The following is a 15,937-nucleotide window of genomic DNA, read 5'->3' as shown; positions in this document are numbered from 1 at the left end:
TTCTAAAGTGCCAACACCCTTGACCATCAGCTCTCGTTATTTGTTTGCGTTATTTCGGAAACTCGAAGTACATGGAGTGGGGTTTCGACTTATTTTGTGTTTTCAAAGAGGGGAAACATACTGTCTTTTGCTGTTTATCATTGGCTTTCACACAAATAAGGACCATAGCTGTAATGTACTGCCTATTTACAGAGGCAGTAGCAACATTTACAGAGGCAGTAGCACCTGGAACCTATCAATTTCCAAAAGTATCCATATTTTTAGGATCCCAGTTCAAGTAATCTACTTGATCGAATAGCACAGTAGTAATTGTTTATTCATTTCATAACTGTACAGTGCTGCCTCGACAAATGGCTCTGTTGCCTACTGAGAACAGGTTCCTTTACACACGAAGATCCCCCAACTTCAATATTTGCAATTCCCTTTGTGAGGAACCTGAGGGCATTCCCCCATCTACTGCCCTTGGGTCTTCTTCTCAGGTGGTCAGGGAACGGCCATCGCTCTTGGATCCTGACCCTGGGGGTGGATATGCAAGGGATGATCAACTCGGTTGAGGGTACTGCGGGAGTGGAGGAAAGGTGCCTTTACGTGAGGCATGGCATCCCCATTTCCCTTGTCAGAATGCCCCCTGCCCTCCCTCTAACGTTTTGTAGGGTATTATCAGTCTTCCCTATTGTCATACTTTCCATCTGTCCCATATGCATATTACTTTAAAACTGGGACGAAGAAGAAGCAACTAGGAGTAATGCACATTTCCCTCTGTGCACACCACTTTGGCATTGGGACAAGGAAAAGGACTGGAGATCACTACTATGAGGGCCAGGCATGTCCCATTGACAGGAGTAATTATGGTCAGGCAAGGGACTTGCACCAGCAACCAATTAATGCTTCACAGGTGCATATAAAGAAAGGTCAGAGAGAGAGGGACACGGGGAGATCAGGCTGGGCAGGAGAGCGCAGCAATCCAAGGTGAAGCACACAGAAGGACTGATGAAAAGGGTACCGTTTACTGCAGGGAAGCCAGAAAGACGCTGACGCCAGAGCAGGCCGTCGGAGGGTCAAGAGCTCTGCAGAGCCCTGTGTCCCCCATTGGGAGTAGGGGACACAGAAGTATTGCCTATGCCACCGACAGCTGAAGGAAAGTCTGGAGAAAGCGAGCGCTGCGTGCCAGAGCTCCTGGAGAGGGAGGACGAGAGGGAGGGAGGGAGGGCGAGAGAGGGAGACCCCCGCAGGAGCGGCTGCACACCAGTGAGTGAATGGGAGAGATCACTCAGGCTGGGGCGCTTCAGGGGCATGGTATGTGTAACGGAAGATGCTTGTCTCAGGAGGATAGCTCCGGGGCAACGTGCTCGCCTTGGAAGCAAGACGATGCAGAACACCACAGGTTCGATCCCTAGGTATGTGCTTAGAAACCTCTCTGTATTATGTGCGTTCTTAATAACCTATCGTATCATAAAAGTGTGTAACAAATGGGGCTGGAGACTAAAAAAAAAAAGGGGGGGGCTATTGAAACCCGAACAAGCGGCAAACCATTTACTGAATTATTGGAACTAATGAAAGAAATGTCTATGAAATACTGCACGAGTGAGAGGAAAGTGGTGTAAATTAAATTTCCTAACGCATTGAAAGCAAGTGGAAAGCCTTTTTGAACTGAATGAAAGTGCAAATCCAGTCTAAGTTATTAATGGAAGACTGGGCGGTGAGTGAAAAGCTGCTCAGAAGCACTATGGGATAGTGTGAAAACAAGGTGGTGACCAGGAGAAATACAGCACAGTGAAGTGTGTAAAAGTTGCATGTTGGCAGAGTCAAAAGACTGCCAACGTAATGCAAAAGTGTACATGGACTAATGACAGTTACAGAAGGGGGAAACCTGTGTTGGCAAGGAAAGTCGCTGGATATTATGAAGTGCCAAGGGTTATCGGTTGTGTGACCTGTGATGGGTGGACTGTGTGGTCCGACGACTGCGCCTTGACCGAATAAACCCAACATGAACTGAACCAAGGAAAGTCAAGAGACTGAAGGTGTTATGCCTAATATTTGTTCAAGAGACCGAAAAGAAGGTGAATAAAGAAACTTGGAGGACGCAAATGAACCTGAAACTGCCACTGAGATCCTGTGAGCCCACGTAGAGGGATTAGGACGCTTGGACAGTTAAAAGGGTATGCCGCGTAACGAAAGAAACACACACACAAACCTTTATTCGGCGTAAGACTTCAGGTACATCAAACAAGGTACATGCAGTAAATACTCATAACAATTAGAAAAAAACGCAAGACCATGTTCCAAATAATTACATATGTCTCTGATAAAAACAATACATATTCATTTTCAGTCACATAAAAACTTATTGCAATTAATAAAACCACAAAACCATATTACAAAAGGATCAAATACATCTCAGATTAGTTTGCATGCATTAGCAGCACTCAATAATCTGGGTATGAGGGGTTGTTCATGTTCTTTGGAGCTGTTGGCATCCTGCACTAATGCAGTGCGTTAGTTCTCTTGAGCCAGGACCTGTGGATGAACTTGGAAACAAAGTAGACCACATTCAAATCAGCGGTCGCTTTACAAAGCTGCAAAACGCATCCCTAGTTGTAAAGATGGGAAGTACCCGAAACAAAGGTTTCAAATGCCTATTTCTGAGCTTTCAGATTTTCGCAAAACTACTAAAAAGTAGACAATCGTTTCTACACTATTGCCACACAGTGGGCAAACAGAGCTCCATTGTTATCCCACTTGCTTGTGTATTCTCGCACTGGCAAAAAGCCTAGACCCAACCTTGTGAACAGTGCGCAAGCATATGCTGGATCAATTGTATTCAAGTAACTTTCAAGTCCCTTGTTAGCTTTGAATCTAAGTAGCTAGGGCCAGAAACTAGAGCTGCTGAGGTTGACATTGCTCTGGTCAGTTTATATATCTGGAAAGCTAACTTGACCCTATCCTTCATGTCTCCCTCCAGGTATTATACCAGTAAGGGGACATGCCCAATAGAGCAAACCACTCTTTTACATAGGATAGCCAGTGGATCCCCCCCCCCCCCTCTCCCAAGGACAGTACATGCTCTAATGCCTTGCGATATTTCTCCAGCTCCTGGTTACCCCAAACCCGCAGCCATTAGTACTGGTCTAATCACTATTTCGTCACCAATAGGGGGATATCGCACTGTGGACATTAACGCTAGGGGTACTTTGCGGGAGGAGCCAGATTGGTTTCTTTTCAGAGACTGTTAGAGGACAGGCTACCTAAGTTGGTTAATATTCCTGCCATCATTTCTTTCATGGTTGCTACCTCTCGTAATGAGTACTTAAAGGGCCCCTTCATTCCCTTGCACCTTCTTTTCACTTCTTGCCCCTTTGTCCCCTACTTCCCCGATCTTAATAATTGACTTCCCTGTGCAATCCTCCCCCACATTCCGATTTAAGTCACCCAGGATAACCCTGGGGGAGGGTTTAAACTTTCTAACCCTGGTCTTTCTAACCCTGGTCTTTGCATGTCCTTTCAGTGTCTGATCTTGTGCATTTACTGTGGGGGCCTGTTTATTTTCTGAACCGGCAAACGGGAGAACCTATTTTCAGTTGGTACGGATGGACATACTTCCACTTCTGCTCCCCCGTACCACTCTTCAACCTTCCATCCTTGGTGGGTTTTTCATTCAGTGGGAGTGCTAGCTCTTCTGCGTCGGTGACTCCCAGAACGTCAGATTGGGTGTGTTTTTTTTTTTTTTAGTTCTAAAACACAGGGGCCTGCCCTTCCAATGTTATTCGATTTCTCTGCCGTTAGACTTTATGCTTTACCCTCCTGCTGGCCACTGCCTTTTCTACCATATACTCATCGAGGGTTTCTCCCCGCAAAGATGACACCTTCCCTACATTCATTCCTGTTGCTGCTAAATTAATAATTAAAGTTGCACAGTTGGGACCAATTTCAAAAATGGCTTTGTCCTTGTCACCAATTATGCAATTTGGTTTTGCCTTCCTGGCCGCAGGACCTCCCTCAATGTCCTGCAGCAGCCCTATTATTTCAGTAATTAAGACGTTCACATCTTGTATTGGTTGAAAATCTTGAAAGACCTCCATGGCCCCCCAAGCCCATTCCACCTCCCCCTCCGAGGTCGATTTCTGAAGTAGCTTTCCTCTTTGACATGATTAAAACAATCTATAATGCATTCAAAAATACCCGAAATTACTTGAGTTACTTTGACTATTCTAGAAAGCACTAAGAATCATCTAAAGAAAACAGCAATATAGTCAACACCATGAGGAAATTCAATTAGAAGTAATTAGTCAATGTTGTACACTAAAAAAATAAACCTCTGGAAGCTAGATTGGGAGGGCGGACGTAATGCAATAAAAGTTCCAGCACTACACAACGTGCCGATGCCAAACAGTCAATCAGTCCAAGAAAACGCAGATCTAGCTTTTCTTCGGATCGCTCCCCAGTGCTTAAATTTGACTAGGACAGAACAAACCCTCTACTTTACTATACCCAGTGCATTGACCCCAGTTTGATGCACGCAACAAAAAAAGAGATTAATAAAACTCACAAAGCTTATAGTAGTATTTATGCGAATGAGTTAGTCTAAAATTGTTAAAGAACCACCAAATATTAAAGTTGCTTAAAATAGATCGCAGCAACGTTTTTGGCCCGACTGGGGGTGGGAGCGGAACAGAGCGAGGCACGCCCGATGGCTAAAGGGGCCACCTTAGTCCGTCTCCCCCCTCCTCCCTCACAGAACTAATCTCCCAATTAGCCTATGCAGGTAGGAGTTTCCCCCCGGCAGCCAGATTGTGTCATAATCGTTATTTTTTTCACGCTGCTTCCCACAAGTTATAAAGTTGGCAGATGAAGTCTTCCTAATCTTTCAGGTTCAATGTACACGATTAGTTTGGCAGCATTAAATGTTGCTACCGTAACAGATTACTTAATCCGGTTTTCCAAGCGGGAGTGATAATATGACTTCTTGGCTCCCAGCAGTTAACAGGAGCATAGAAGTTACAGCAATGTGATGATGATGAACCAGCTGGCCAAAAAGTACAGAATGAGTTCAGGCAGATTAGTTGGGACCACCAACCGCTCCCGCCGCTGCGGCCCACTTGCCGAGAACAGCCACAGCAGCAAACAGCCACCCTTTCTGCCAGCCGGGTTTTCGCCGCTCCGGGGCTGAGACCAGGGTTTTGTAATAATGGGCCGGTCTCGGGGAGGGGCACCAGAGGAATCTCTGCAAGCTCCCAGGTAACAACAGCCACAGCAGCAAACAGCCAACCTTTCCTCCAGCCACCCTTTCTGCCAGCTGAAAGAAACAGTATATGAAGGTTTGGGAGAACTGAACAGGGAAGCAGGGCTCCCGAGACATTATTGGAGAAAACCACAAGTGAATAAGAAGGGGTCTGAAACCCAGTGCCATACTGAAACCCAGGGACACTGAGTCAGAAAACAATAGGCATGACAAAATAAAGAGATGGGACAATCTGAGACGTTCCGGTGGGGGAAGTGAACGGGCATTGAGAAATGCAAGTCTGTGATCGGCACCGAGTGTATGAAGTGGAAGCCCTGGCAGGAGAGTATACCAGGAAACGTAATTGCGAGTCTGGGACCCTCACCCAATTGGAAGAGTGCTTTGAGAATTAAGAAGAAGAAAACAACCTCTTGGGATTGCAGACTTCAGTGGACGGGAACAATACTCTCTGGACATAAATTGTGTTTAAACTGGGAAAGCCAGAAGCAACAGAGTGCGTCTTTAGTGTGTGAAATCCAGGAGAAGGGAGCACTACCCTCTGGGCGGAAATTGTGTTTGAATTAAGCAGGCAAGGAGCTACTGAGTGCCCTGAGAGAGTTAGGAAATCCAGGGGGAATTGAACCATACAGCTAGACCTGTAAGTCTTTCAGAAAAAGGACTGTCTTGTGTTGTTAAAAACAAAAAAAACTCAGGGGAAGGTATGATCACACCTGAGGATAGTCGAACTTTGATTACTTCTTTCTTTTTACACCTTTTCAGTTTGAAATGTTGGGTTGAAACTCTGGAGAGAACCACGATTGCTCACTTTTAAAATCTGTTTTTATTAAAGAAAAGCAAGCACACATACATGCAGTGTGTCCCATGAACAGCACACATAGTAAAACAAGCTAAATCACATGATTTACAATAAATAGATTCTAACAAAAGTAACTTGACATAACAAGAAATAACAAAAGAAAGGCAAGGCATACATAAAGTACATTATCAGCACATGTTGGGGTGGTCCAAGTTAGAGAATCCGAAAAATGAAATTGTCTGATTGCACATTATGGGAATGGTAGCAAGCAGTTGCCATCCACTTGGGGGGCGGAGGGAGCACAACGTGTTTGAGACCGTACGTAAACACAAAACCTGCATTATACATACAATGTATAAAAGCAACCTCTAACAGCCTTCATAGGGGTTTGAAATCTGACCGGTGGAACATTGAAAGGAGCAAAGCGTTCCATGCTTCCATGTTTATTGAAGGCTCACAAGCACCAGTACTCCAAAGACCTGTACCAAGCTGTTTCAGTCTTGCTCCACAAACCAAAGTCACTGCACCATTGGCTATACCGAGGGCCCTTATTTAGTTTCCAGGACATTGCGATGGCCTCTTTGCCAGAATACAGGCAAGGTCAATTCAGCTTAATCACATGTCTATATTCGCCAGGTCTGGGATATATCCCCAGAAGGCACGCGTAACTCCAGCATTTCTACAGGTATTTTCTATATCATGCCAGAAGGTGTGTACTGAGGAGCATTGCCAAAACATATGCAGAAGTTCTGCTACATCGGCATTACACCAGGGCAAGTCTATCACTTTTGGGTCAGATCTGGCTACTTGGGTAGGGGTCATGTAAGTGTTATGTAGTACATTGAGCTGTAATAGGCGAAAGCGTGCATTTCTTGACTCTTCTAACAAACAGTAATGCATTATCCCATTGTCCTTCAGTAAATTCATGTCCCAAGTCATTCTCCCAGTGCATTTTTAAATGCATCTCGGGTACTGACCCTGCCCAGCAAACATTAATACAATTGAGAGACCAGGCGTCTCCCATCTTCAAATTCATACATTACAGACAGCAATGTTTTGGGTTCAGGTTCTCCCGGCTATGAATCCCAATTACACTTGGCCAGCCTCAGATATCTAAAAACGAAAACAAAACAAAAAAACGGGCCCACGGGCAGACCCTCTGCATGCTCTAAATCTTTAAGTCTCGCAAGGTGCCCCCTTCATACATGTCAACCCATGTGGCCAATCCCAGCTCTTCCCATTTTCTTGTCATCAAAAGCTTGTTGAGATCCAGGCATGTATCCATTGTCAATGGGGCATGTGGTGAGTATGGATTAGGACCTTCATTGTTCTGGTACAGATCAGCCTACCCAATCTGATTAGCAGTGTCCGCTGGACAAGGCAGCAAGTTGGGACCCATGGTACCTCCTTGAGCCACACTAGTTGTACCATGGGTGAGGGCAGCCGAGATTCCATCGTGGGCTCATCTGATAACAAGTCAACTATGTATCAAAGCTGAGCAGCTAGATAATACAGTTCCAGGCGCGGCAATTGCACACCCCCAACTTGATATCTATTGGTCAGTGTGTATGGAAACCTTATGTTGCCCATGTCCCCACAGGATGCCCCTGATCATGGTGTACAGGGCTACAAAGAAGCGCACCTCTATGTAGTAGTGCACATTTGCAAAGGCATAAAGTAGCTGTGTGAAAATAATCATTTTAACCAGGGCTACTCGTCTCATAAGTGAAAGTGGTAACGTACTCCAAAACGACATGGACCTTTTCACTCCTTCCGCCGACCTGACTGTATTCTCAGCATGCATACTTTGTGAGTCATGCTTTATAAGGACACGCAGATAATTAAAAGCGCACAATTCCCAGTTTAACCCCAGCACCCGCAGGTCTCTTATACCACATTTCCGCAATGCAGCCAAAGGGAAAAGGCATCACTTCTGTCTATTAAAACCGATACCAGACAATTTAGCGAAATCATCAAACACTTCCAAGATGGCGGGCAAATTATGGTTTGGTTCACATAGGTACAATAGAATGTCATCCTCATACATGATATAAGGTGTTTGGAATCCCCAACCATTATACCAGCGACTGAGTATTCTTGTCTCGGGTTTAGCGCCAGTTGTTCCTGGGCTAGTATATACAGCATAAGTGATAGTGGGCACCCTTACCAGGTCCCTGTATGTCCCACACTTTCGGAAGTGCCTCCCAGTTTTAACCCTGGCCACCGGTCTAGTATATAATAGTGCCACCCAGCGTATGAAACACTTCGCCAATCCCAAACCCACATAATGCCTTGTGCATCCATTCCCAGTAGAGGGAATCAGAGGCTGTTAGAGCATCCAGCGACACCACTACATATGACATCTCCTGAGAATTGGTCTGATCAATTATGTTGTAGGCGGTGCACGTTCAGGGCAGTGGTCTGACCGGGCACAAAGCCGGCCTGATCCTCCTGAATCAAATGACTAATTACCCCATGTAAGCATCTAGCCAAAAGTGCTGTCAATAACTTAGTATCTTGGTTCAACATGGCCAGTGGTCAGTAGGATTCGGAGTTCAACCGGCTTCCCAGGTTTTGGGATAGGGACCACTAAGGTTTCTTGCATACCAGGCGGTAAAGGCCCTTTATCATAGGCCTCCATGTATACATTTAGCAGTACAGGGGCAAGATCCTCACTGTATGTTTTGTAAAATTCGGCATGGAGCCCATCGCTTACCAGAGCTTTCCTGGCCTTCAAGGAAGCAATCACTTTGTGTAATTCTTCCAGTGTTAAGGGTGCCTCCAATGCGGCCGCCTGCTCTGCCGTGAGCCCTGGTCATTGGATCAGTGAAATGGCAGACTTTAACTCTTCCGGGTGAACCTGGCTGTCATGTCTATACAGGCGGTTGTAAAACGAGCTAAAGACTTCATTTATCGCCTTCTGTGATTGCCACGGGACTCTGCATTTGTCACGCACTAATGTAATTGCCTGTCTAGGTAGCTTCATTCGAGTCAGCCAAGCTAGTAACCTCCCCGATTTGTCCCCTTCAGCGTGGGTTCAATACACATTCACTGTGTAATGAAATTTACAGTCTCTCCCATGCCTCTGTGCATCCTCATCATCATGAGATCTGATTCTGCCAGGCGGGTATCAAGAATGTCGTCCTCCTTTATGCAGATCCGATCTTCTAATGACTGCAGGGTGTTTCACAAAAGTCGTCTTATTCCTCCTGAACTAGCAATAACCTCCCCCCTGATTACCACCTTTAAGGCCTCCTAGACATCCCCCCCCCTGCTGTCAACGATGCCCACGTTAGTCTCCATAAAGACTACTATAAATTATCCTAATTTATCGATGAAAAGGTAATCTCGTAGCGCCTCGGCCGGCAACCGCCACTGGAGATCTCGCCCCCTGCTCTCCCAGCAGACCATTATCGGAGAATGGTCCGAAACCGAGCGGCCCATGTATTCAGAACCCGAAAAATTTGCCAAGTGCTCAACATCAACAAAAAAATAATTGAGCCTAGTATATAGCCTGTGTGGGGCCGAATAATAGGAATACCCTCTCTTTTGTCTACTTGTTGGTCCCTCTATATGTCTACTAGCGCCAGTTCAGTCAAGGCAGCGTTTAAAGCTGCCGAAGCAGGAGAAGGTCCACCTCAAGCAGGGATGGATCTACCCAGAACAGGGTCCCGGGTGCAATCAGTCCCCACCCCTGCATAATAGGGCGTTCCTATAGTAGGCTAACTGTCCGCTCATAAATCTGACATACGTGGCTTTCTTGTTATTAGGACGGTAAGTACTCATACAAAACATATACAAATGTCTTGGTGTTCTATGTGGCCATGTGCTATCACCCATCTACCTTTTTAATGTCTGTTCTCGCATCCAGTAGGCAGAAAGGAACCGCTGCATCCATCCATATCAATACACCCCTAGCCAACTTTGAGTATGTGTGGCCGTAGCCAGTACACCCCATCTCCTCCCCCCCTCCCATCTAGCAATTATCTTGTTTTGATCTTCGGGGCGCAAGAGGGTTTCCTGCAGAAGGGCAATAGATCCATTCTTCCTAATCAAATAAGAGTGCTCTCTGTTTCTGCGCAAATAGGAGCCAGGGTGCCCCCCATGATGGTATGCAACTCCTTGAGCCACAGTGTTCATGTCAAGTATATGTGTGTTTAGCAGAAGCCATAGTTTCAGGCGAAATCAAGGGGTTGCCCTCTATTCTCTGGTCCATCTTCTCCTCCCCTATCTACCATGCCATTATGATCCATTCACATATTGACCGCTTCTGGACTCTCGAAGAAAAAAGTCTACCCCTTGTGCAGCACTTTCAGTCTGGCAGGGTAGATGAGCATATTTTGAGTCCCAAATGTCAGAGCCTTTCTTTGGTGGGGACAAACAAATTCATCTTACGTTGCACCAGTGGTGTATAGTCAGGGTATATAGAGATTTTAGCAGAGCCCCTCAGTCTCTAGAAAACTGCAGGATTACTTCTCTGTCTTTATAATTCAGGACCCTGGCAATGACCGGTCGGGGGTGAGAACCTGGTGTAGGCTTCTTCTGAAGCGATTAATGGGCCCTTTCAATAGCAATAGCAAAACCCTGAGTCACTTTCCCGGGACCCACTTCTTGTAGGATCATGTACTCTATATAGGAGGTCGGGTCTGGGCCTTCAGCTCCCTCAGGCAGGCCAAGCACTTGAATATTCTTTCTGCGTGACCTGACTTCCGCATCTTCAGCACGTAGTTCTAGGGCTGTGTTTTTTGGCCTCTTGAACTTTCACCCTAGTCGCCAGATCAGACGTGGCAGCCATTTCTTGTAATGACTCATTTACTGTGACTCTTTCAGCAAGGGACTCCACATCTTGTCACAAAAGCTGTATGTCTATTTTTACTTCTCCAATTTTCTTTCCAGGTAGGCGCGCAGGACTGCAATGGCCGCCAGAACCTTACCTTCTTGGCACTCCTTCTGCTCCGTTGCCCCGCTGAGCTATGTCGACTAACATCCAGCTATGGGACCCAAGGTTGTTCCTTTTCCCTTCTGTTTAGAGGGTGATATGGTGACGCAGCCGCAAATATGCCCCCCTACTAGCCGTAGCGTGGAAGCAGGTAGGTGGCCTTAGCAACCCAAGTAGCTCAATCTAATCTCCAACGGCAGATTGCTGCAGTTGGGGATCAGCACAAAAGGAAATTCACATTAATTGTCTATGACCGGTAAGCGGTCTCTGAAGAAAAGTAGACCTTAAATGTTCCATGGAGCCGAAAGAGGGCGAAACATTACCATGACTCAACCTGAAGTAGTGGATCAACCTCAGTGAACATATATGCAGCTAACAGAATTAATTCCTGGATGGCGGTGGAGGATCTCCACTTAAGTAGTAAACCATATAGCACCTGCCGGCTTATCTACTATGCGCCTCAACAAGTGGTCTGGACGCCGGGTCCCAACAGGGATCCGACTCACCGATATTGAGCGGACAGCCCAGATCATTGAGCGCTCAGCTAGCCGTAAACCTTCTCGACGCCAAGGCAAGGCCTCAGATTGTCTGCACCGGACCGCCAAGGAGCTCCGGATTTCCCGCCCGGTTTAGCGGTCTCCCCCAATCAAGTGAACAAGGCAGTGAGGCACAGCAAATGCCATCAGTGAAAATCCCAGGAAGCATTGGGACATCCACTCGGGCCCCAGCGGCAATTTCTGAGTCTCTTCTGTGATCAATCAATATAAGGGCATAGTACAATTTTCAGGTCAATGCGTCGGCTTGTACTGCCGCCATCTTGGGTCCCTCGAGGCCACTGGGGCTTCACAGATTTCTCAGCGGCCCGGCACCAAATCACACTGGAGAAATGTCACAGAAGACACTACAGGATGCAGGTAACCGGCAGCAAGAAAGCTGATGTATTTATGGAAGATAAACACCGCAGGCAAGATCAATACAAGGATCGTATAGGGAGCTCAAGCCAGGCATGTCCTCAATGCATGGTCTCTGGCCACGCCCACTCACTTAAGAGAATATACTCCCTTTTCATGTTATAATATGTTTAGAATGTAAGGGTGAGGTTAGGATTTCGGACACATGACTGAACTCTTATATTTTTATTTTTTTACTTTTGGAAATTCTGACAACTGATATCCTTAGTTTGGTTGAGACAGGGAAACCCCTAATGGTGATCGGGCGAGAGGTCTTTTTGCAACCCATTTTGTGTTATTGAAGGTCTAGAGCAATCCACGCAATGCCCTTGTGTCAGTCTTATTCCTGATTCCTTACACACCCTGAAACCAACTCGAAACAATTGGACATACGTACATGCAACCCCCAAAAGGCCACCTGCTTGAATTTTACAATCTAAATAACCACCACAGTCCTAAACCCAAAGACGTACAAGAGCAAAGGTAGACAAACTCCAACCTGGTCAACCAGGTAAAAGACACACAACCCTTGTGGGCCAGGTTTGTTAACATATGCTGTACGCCAAGTTGCAATGATTAATCAATGAAACTCATTAATAGCACTGCGTTGGGTCCGTCTTTCCTGCTCTTGCCCATCATCTTTAAACTTGAACACAACCTCACAGTTGTCATGATCTAGAACCCTCAACAGTAAGAACTTTGCATTCTGAAGGACAACACAAGAAAATTCTCTCCTACCCAGGCTTTCAGCAGGACTGGAAACCAAATGTTTTAGTCTAGCATTAAACTCCAATAACCTCAGTCTTCTTTAATCCCAATTCCCCTCTCATTCCCCCAAGTAGCAGACTCACCTCTACATTTCCTAGCACCTTTACACTACATATATGGGATTGCAAAAAATGTCACAACTGTGGGGCGAAGATGTCAATAACAGATCCTCACTGTGTCTGCCTCTTGGTGTTTCCGGACAGACCACTGCAGATCCTGTCAGTCTATGACTGAAAGGGCTCTGCAGGAACGCAGAGGTAAACTGATGGTGGGGGAAGGAAGCTTCAAAGGCTACTTCGAAGAAGTATAAAAAGTCTGGGGAGTCTAAGGACTCCACTCGGCGTAAACCTTGGAGTCGGTCGTGATCATTTTTCGTTATCTTCTTTCGAATAAGAGACACCATAGGTCTCCCTCTTCATCATCGGATACCTCTACAGAGGTTATAAAATGCCTGACTAGGTTGGATTACCCCAGTTAATGGAATGCTTTTAGGGTAGAGATGATGCGTAACTTTGAGAGTGCAGCCTCAAATCCCGCAAGAGTCACGCAAGAGCCATACCTCGGTCGCTCCTTTGGACGACTCTGAAAGGTCAAAAAACTACTTCGGTGAAGACTAGTAAATCGGAGACCCTGTTAAGATGAGAATCACGGGAGAGTTGCGTACCTGAATTCCTGGTTGATCTCGACGGGGCAGCCAGACTGACGAGAAGATCATGTGACACAAGCAACCAGCCTCTCCACCACCCAGAATGGATACTGGGTAGAAGATGGGCCGACTCCCAACGCCACAAGATGGTTTCAGTGACGTCTGAGCTGTGCAAGCACAGACCGGAGAAGTTGAAGGAGATAATCCTTGATGAGGCGAGGCTCCGGAGTTCAAAGATGTGAGAGCAGGACTCCAGAAGCTAGCACTGGATGTTAGAGAAGTTGAGAGTCCCAAAGCGTGGGAGTCGTACTCCCGTAGCTGGCAATGGATGTTCTGGTGACGAGAGTCCCAAAGAGTGGGAGTCGTACTCCCGTAGCTGGCAATGGATGTTCTGGTGACGAGAGTCCCAAGATGTGGGAGCCTACTCCCGTAACTCACACTGATGCGGTGGTGTTGAGAGTCCAAAGGTGTGGGAGCAGTACTCCCGTAGCTGACACTGGAGGCTGTGGTGATTAAAGGCCAAAGGCGTGGAATCCGTGCTTTTCCAACTGGTACCAGAGGCCGTGAAGAAGAGAGTCCAAGGTGTGGGAGCAGTACTCCCGTGGCTGACACTGGAGGCAGTAGAGATGAGAGACCAAAGGCGTGGAAACAGTCCCAAGGGAGTCACTGGAGAACCACTGAGAAGGGGTCTGGCCAGGGAGGAGAGGAAGGGGAAGGCAGGCAGGTAAACTAAGGCTGACAAGGGAGAGGAACCAGGAATAGAGGGGGAACTAGCTAGGACCTGGGGAGAAGACCTGGAAGGGGACCAGAACTGGTCCTGGGGAAAAACCAAAATGGCAGCAGGCAGGAGGGGAAGGAGAGCTGAGGCAGAGGTCTAGGGCTGGGCCGCACAGGGCGAAGCAAAGGAGAGCGAGGACACGATCCGGAACAGAACGCGTTGAGACGCGATCTGCTCCTGACCGCGCCTCCCCCTTTATGGGCCGCCGGCGCCCGCGAGGCCCGGAGCGCAAGCCTGATCGTTGCTAGGCGCCGGCGGACCCAGAACGAGGCTTGAGCAGCAAGCCGCTCCGAACCTGGGCAACCGCCCCACGGCGCATGCGCGGGACCGTGACCGCGGTCTCCTACGCACACGCCGAGGAGCTGCAGCCCCTGTCCCCGGAACTCTCCTCCCCAAGCGCGAAAGCGCGAATAGAGGCGCCAGGGAGGAAGAGCGCGAGCAGCGAACCCCGGTCTCCCGGTAAGCGTGACAGACCCGAGATACTCCACCTGACAAAAAGGCTTTGAAGGTATCGATTCGTGAATTGAGTGTCTCCGTTACCGGCAAAGAAGCAAAAAAACGTCAAAACCTTCAACTTTGTCGACGCCATCAGTGCTGATTTGCTTCAACGCCATATTCAAGGAGAAAATCTACCCCTTTATCGAAGCTGCCGTCGACGGAATCTTTGATTCCATCGACGCACATACTGGTTCAGGAGAAAATATTCAAACCTGTTCCGAAGAGACTTTTCTAAGTCCATGTCCTCAATTTATGAAGAGGAAAGTGTTTCCGATGAGGACATTTCTCCATTTGGAGTGAGGTTTGGCACTAGAGAGGTGCCTGAAGAGCTAATAGGCCATGAGTCACGAATGAAAGATCTGTGACTCCCTCCACTCTGCCAGGGGTCTTGATATGTCACCAGAGTTGGGAGTTTGATAAACCTGGCCCATCAGGCCATGCTGATTCAGGGTATAGAAATCTTATGAACAGGGTCACTGAATACATGGGTTGGAATAGAGCTTCTACATTCGAACAGGATGACATGACGGACATCCTGGATCAGTGTACCCAGAAAGACCCAATTCCACCTTTTTCATAAGGCCCTTCAAAGGAAGGTGCCATCTAACTGGGAAGCTTCAGAATCTGGTCCTGCTGTGAACAGGAACTTCTCTAGGAAATATAGACCCTCAAGGATTGACCCAGACTATCTCAGTGAACCTACTACACCTGAGAGTTTGGTAGTCCAGGCTGCTACCTCGACCAGTCTGCTTATCCGTCTATTCCGCCGGATAGAGATGATAAAAAAGCGGACGCATGGGCTTGCAAGGTTTTTACCTCGGGTATTCTGGCCTGAAATCCACTAATTTTACCTGTACCCTGGCTAGGTTTACTAATACCCTGCGGGAATGTGTTAGCATGACGGCTGATCAAATTCCAGAAGGCGAGGAAAGGGATGGCTTTCTGAACTTGGTTAAGGACGGCAAGGAGGCCATGGGAGAGTGTCTCCAATCAGGGCTGGATACTCCTGACAGCATTAGCAGATCCGTGACTACAAGCACTGTACTGCACAGATTTGCATGGTTGAGAAAGTCGGGGTTTGCACCAGACGTGCAAGCCAGGCTGCTCAACCTGCCCTTCGACGGCCTGAGGTTGTTCGGCAGCAAGGCAGATGAGAGTCTGGAGAAGCTGCAGACCTCTAAGGCGGTGGCTAAGTCCCTAAGCGCCTCAATTCGGCAACCTCCAACAACCCTATTCGAGCTCATCTTCCTGGAGAGCTTGCTCTTTTCACTTCTATTCCTCCGTTGGTAGAGGAAGAGGACAGGCTGGACAAAGAGGGCAAAG

At 47.3% G+C, this 15,937-nt stretch overlaps 1 protein-coding gene across 1 annotated transcript in view; it reads left to right on the top strand.

Annotated features, from left to right (window-relative positions):
• The window catches only part of ACAT2 (acetyl-CoA acetyltransferase 2), a 521,847-nt gene that overhangs the window by 54,115 nt on the left and 451,795 nt on the right, over positions 1–15,937 (top strand). The gene's annotated exons all lie outside the window — the stretch shown is intronic.

The sequence above is a fragment of the Ambystoma mexicanum genome, chromosome 4p, assembly GCF_040938575.1.
Source record: "Ambystoma mexicanum isolate Mex_15411 chromosome 4p, UKY_AmexF1_1, whole genome shotgun sequence".
Classification (NCBI taxonomy): domain Eukaryota; kingdom Metazoa; phylum Chordata; class Amphibia; order Caudata; family Ambystomatidae; genus Ambystoma; species Ambystoma mexicanum.
This window is presented reverse-complemented; position numbering and strand designations above follow the sequence as displayed.